General features: G+C 37.9%; 1 long non-coding RNA gene across 1 annotated transcript; it reads right to left on the minus strand.

Moving 5' to 3' along the window:
* Positions 1 to 4,213: 4,213 nt before the first annotated feature.
* LOC138309514 (uncharacterized) lies at positions 4,214 to 5,466 on the minus strand. The gene is made up of 3 exons (XR_011206293.1): positions 5,330 to 5,466; positions 4,814 to 4,917; positions 4,214 to 4,320 (listed from the first exon to the last, which is right to left on the minus strand). It is a non-coding gene; the product is annotated as an uncharacterized lncRNA (long non-coding RNA).
* Between the last annotated feature and the right edge of the window lie 534 nt (positions 5,467 to 6,000).

Below are 6,000 nucleotides of genomic sequence, written 5' to 3' on the forward strand. Positions count from 1 at the left end.
TCACACATCCTCTTCATCTGGGTCACGAGTATGAATCCTTTGTGAGGAAATCACATGGTACTTGCTGATGATCACAAATTATTCTATATTTCCAGCCTCTTCGGACATCTATATATATGAAATTTCTCATAATATAGCTTTATGCTCATGATATAATTATATGAACACCAGAAATTAAGTGTATTAGATTTCACGTATTTCAGAAATTAAAATTGAATTTATCATATAATAATAAGACCACTGGTCTGTGTGCTGCTGATAGACATGTTGAGCTAAAGTTACCATTTTGAGCTTGATCTGTCAGAGTTACTTCCTTTAGTTTCACGGACAGAAAGAAACAAAGGGAACTCTACTTCACTATCTTTACCAGAGTTTCCAATTGTTTCACGGACAGAAAGAAACAAAGGGAAGTAACGCCGATAGATAAGAACGATAGTGACTCATGTTGATACATATCTCATGATCTGATCAATAAAAAATTACATAATTAAGGTTTTAATAATATTTTCTGTTTAACTAGTCCTGGAGCTTTTGTCTGATTAAATGTCTCAATGGTTGGTTGGGATTGAGATTTGCCAACAAAAGGTTTACAAAATACTACATAGAATTTTGTGTCAAATGAAGATTGATTTATACGTAAAACATTTTGCAGGTAAGGAAGAGTTGTATTGTAATGGAACTACATGTTTCCTTTATTGGTAAATTCTGTCAATAAAAGGTGTTTTATATTGAAATCTGTCTATGTTGTTGCAGTATTGTCGGAGGTAAACACACTCAAGGCATCCTCAATGCTACATCGGTTACTATCACTATCATTATATCTACCCCTGAACTATCGCATTGTAAAACTGGAGGCAGATCATGAGAAAAAGATTACCAATGACAGGCCTGTAGAGAATCCCTTTGCGGACTACCGACAGAGTGATTCCCTTCAAAGCAACAGTCAACCATGGTGTATTCCTTTGATGTACTTCAAATGATTAAATTACTTGTCTTATGTTGCCTCCAGTTTTACTAAGAGATAACCCAGGGGTGGATATGATGTTAGTAATAGTAACCCCTAGAATATCGCTGATGAGTCAAGTGGAACAGCCCATTTAACACTCAATGGACACAAGGCGGTCCCTTGTGCTGCAAATTTTCAGCCTTTTGGCTACGAGGGGCCTCTTGCACATGTAATTAAACACCAACTAGATTAAATCCATCTTGAATTTTCTATTACGTAGAATCAAAATCCAGCAAAAAAATAATCCATCTAGACTTTTCAATTCTGGGTGTACCTTACACGTAACTAGATTTTATCCATTTGCCCCAGGATCGCCAAGAGGCCGTCAGTTTGCATAAAATTAATAGGGTTTTGTTATATTCTGAAATTCTGTGAAGGCACTCCTCGTTTGCTTAGCTTACGTCATATTGGGGCGTCTGCGACAGGCCGTCCTTCAGTCAATCAGCATTTGACTTCTTCTCCATAAACACTGGTCGAAATTTATCCATATTTCACTGGTAGCATCATTATAGGGTATCATGATAGGGTATATATGTTAAAATTGTATAAATAATCAGACTGGGGCCTTGTTAAGGACTGAAAAAAAACTTGTCAAATTGGCTACTTCCTTATAAACGAAATCTCTAATAGATCAGTATATGTTACCATAGTGAGAATTATTAAATAAACAACTTTTTAGGGCGAGCGTACTCTCATTGTCGGGTGTTAAATCTGTGTACATCCGCTTTAAATTTGCGCAGGTTCTAACTGCGCACGTGATAGCGGAAGTCGCTGTCTTATACCTTTTAATAGATTTCGCCGTGATTCGGGACGCAACCTTTCAAAAATAAGATTAATATAATCTTACATGGATCTGTGAAGTTGACAGGGATATCTCAACCCGAGTGAAAGATTTTGGCCGGTCAACCCGAGGCTTGAGATATCTCTGTCCACTTCACAGACCCATGTTTGATTCTTTTTCTCCCATACTCAGTAGAAAAAATGACGAAATTCCACAGCTTTTTCATCGCGCCATTATCGCAGGAACGTCGTTATGCGTCAAAATTGATGACGTCATCTACAATGCGTGCCGCAGTAACGCTCCATGTATTGATGACGTCACGTTATTGTCTAGAGCGTGTGAGCTGTCTTATACCCCCTGTGTACGATAGAGATATCTTTTCCCTAGCAACCGCGGGATATCCCTGTGAAGTATGGGAGAAACACCTGTCAGCGATGTTCTTCTATAAATTAACAACAGTGACATTAAACAGTGCTAAACGCATTCGTTTTGTGTAAACTTCAAGCGGCGTATCATAAAAACTCTTGCATTGGCCACGATATTCTAAGCATCTGATCGACTTTGGAAACCAATGTAGTCAATAAAAGAAAATGACCATTAAATGTACAGTGTTACTCAGCAGATTATATTTAGTTTATTTCACATCATCCTTGGTCGACCTAGGTATACATATACGTTGTACTATCGCTTACTAACCCCAGTGACCAAAGACCGTATTTGCTATATGGTTCTAATAAATATTTATAAAATCACCAGCCTTGCGTAAGAGAAACAGAATAAAAAAAAACATTATACAATATCATTCCGGGTGCCTGAGCCTGAACAAACTACCGGACAGAAGCAACTATGCACTACAACTGCCTGTCGCCAAACGTATACTCCGACACACAAAAATACGATGGCCGACAAGAGCCTGACAAAAAGATATGAAAAAACTGTAACGCTTTTTATCATGGTACAGTTTTTTCACATCTTTTTGTACCACGATATGGTACAAAAACATGTGAACGTGCGGTACAGAAAGATTATAAACATCTCGAGAAAATCCAGATAACATTCACATGTTTATGTACCAATAGCCGAAATGAGCCGGCAAAAAGGTGTGAAAGCTAATTTCTTTTCACATGTCTGTGTACTACTGATGGTACAAAAATATGTGAAAGCATGGTACATTAACATGTGAAACGATTTACCTTTCACATCTTTCTGTACCATCGGTGGTACAAAAACTTGTGAAAGCGTGGTACAAAAACATATGAAAGGGTCTGAGCTTTCACATCTTTTTGTCCCATCAGTGGTACAAAAACACATGAAACTGTGGTACACAAAGATGTGAAAGGAGCATTGGAATGTTGTTATCAAACACCATGACCAAAGCTGACCCCGAATAGCAGCGGTTTGATTAGGGCGTCACAACAAGCGTAAAATGTCGTTAAGCACATCTGAGGACAAACAGAAACAAAACTATATTGCTATTTTTTGGGTGTAACTTAGGGCCTACGATTGTTAAATAAAACCAGTATGATGTGGTCATTCCTATTATATAGATAAACAAATGAAACATGGTTTCCAACATTGTAATGTTTGTTTAATTGTTTTATGCTATTTTCCCGTGAAGCTGTATACAATCTAACTGTTGACAACATTATCGGGAAGTCATTTGTCAAACTCGGTAACCTTTGAGTCTCTCGCCTTTTACATGTTTCTGTACCATGGCTGTTTTCGGCCGCTGTTTTGGTACAGAAAGATATAAAAGTGACTGCTTCCATAAATACTGCTTTCACATCTTTGTGTACCATGCTTTCATATGTTTTTGTACCATTTATGGTACACTTTGTTTGTTTGTTTGTTTGATTTATTAACGTCCTATTAATGAAAACACTGTACCATGATAAAAAGCGTTACAGTTTTTTCATATCTTTTTGCCAGGCTCTTGTCGGCCATCGTACAAAACTGTGTGATTTCTGATCACTGCGACTATGGTTCAGAGCCTGCTGGTTGCGATCGTGTCGCCAACACTAGCTGTACTGTAACCAGGCCAGGCCTACTCACGACCTACCTATATCGTGAGTGTTCACGACTACTAACTAGTGGTCGTGAGACGATGTCGTGAGTAACATGCAACCTACATGAATTGACACCACAATACGACTGCCTGCCGCCAAAGCCCAGCTAGCAGCAGCACGTCGGACAGACGTTGGCCCAATGCATGACACTAGGTGGACCCAACGTCAGATGATGACATTGCACCGACGTATTTTTGTCCAACGGATCTACGTTGTCCAGACGTCTGATCCCGACGTTTTGATAACGTTGCCAGACATTGTTCCAACGTCATGTTGTAACTGCTTTCGACGGCTTTCCAACGTTAATCAGATGTATATAGACCTAATTTGCCATTGAAAATAATAACAAACACAGCAAAAAAAAGTTTTACTGTTTTTATTGATATATCACCACAACTTCATTCACTGCTGTACTCAAGAGTCACTGTCTCGTCCCACAGGAATGCATCTGTCATCCGCTTCTGCCACTGTAAATGGAAAGATATTATTTAAAAGTACAATAATAATAATTATAACTTAGGAAAGTGTCATTTCTGTATGTACAACAGTTGTATGCAACCGCCATTTTGAGAGTCACATGATAATTAAATAATCAACACATAACCAAATAACGGTAAATATAACTGGAAAACATAAATGTAGAGCAACACATAATAACATGAAAATATAAATGACATCTCCATTTTGGAATTCTGTATATAAATAAACCTATGTGTCGATATAAAAAATTCGTGATTTTAAACTGAGTGTACTACGGTATGTATAATACATAGACTTTGTTACATATGTACGTTGATAAACCCACCCAGGTAAACTAGGTGGTTATAAAACATTTTTCTATAAACACCACCAAATATATTTATCATATTACATTCCTAAAACATATATGTACAATTAGGTGTAATTATTATAAGGATATAGAAGTTAAAACTTCTAAAATCAACATGCAAAAGTACTCACGATCGTCACAGATGAACACTGTGTCACCTGAAGTCTTCTTCTGTCGGCAGAATAGCGGCATGTTGTCGTATGTTGTATTGCGTATGTTTTGTACACAGGGGTATCTGTGAAGTATATATACTAGTATATATGTATGTGTTGGAGATGTTTAATTATAGGTGTTAGTTACAGATTTAAAAGGTCTCTAAAACATTAGAGATTTTCATAAAAGGTATATCATAGCCCGTAAAAAATGTGTTTAACGATTATATTTTTTTAAACGTTGCTCCATCGTCTCGGCAACGTTATAAGTGTTTCATCATTTGAAACTGACGTTAACAATTTTAAGTGGTTGAACCAACGTTGGCTAAACGTCGTGCATTTACTTATATCTTCAAGAGAAAAACGTCGACGTTTGTCCAACATCGACGAAACGTAAGAAATGCGACTGCGATCTAGCCGACTGAAAATGACGTCGGACCAACGTAACTCTGCTAGCTGGGAGCTTATGTACAAGACACTGACACATGTACGTACGGATCAAACGTAACTACCGACTACCGTGGTACGACTATCCACCACCGAGCTAAAGCTCGGGCCTGCTGGTTGTTACATGTACACCAGCCAGGTACCTCATGACCTATATGTCACGAGCACTCGATCACGACTAGTAGTCGTAAGTCGTGATACTATATGTCGCGAGCACCTCGCTAGGACTTTGCCCTAGCGGCAAACAATGGAACTATAATCACACCGAGTAATTGGAACGCTTACAAGATACACTACAACACTAAAGCGTCTGCCTAACATTTACAATAATAAAACACATACGTTACATATGTGACACAGCGGTAAGGCCTCTTTTCGCCACATTACCTACGCCTCCGAAAAATCAAGCGTCCTCGCTTGCAAACTAATATACAACAAGAATTAAACCAATGAGCTATCATACAATCAATTTTTTTAATATGTATCTCAACACACAACATTTAGCAGCAATTTTTTAAACACATTACATGTACTGTAGCATTGAAAGTTAAAAGCTAACAGAGATCCCACCGCTGCCACCAAATTTCTGTAACGTACCAGGCGGGCGTTGTTTCCAATATATACTTGGGTCCCTGTTGACATTAACTACACTACAGCAGCCAATATATACAAATAATGATGGTTACTACCAGTAACATTATCCAAAGCTCTATGTACAA

Source organism: Argopecten irradians, chromosome 15 (genome assembly GCF_041381155.1).
Source record: "Argopecten irradians isolate NY chromosome 15, Ai_NY, whole genome shotgun sequence".
NCBI classification, from domain to species: Eukaryota; Metazoa; Mollusca; class Bivalvia; order Pectinida; family Pectinidae; genus Argopecten; species Argopecten irradians.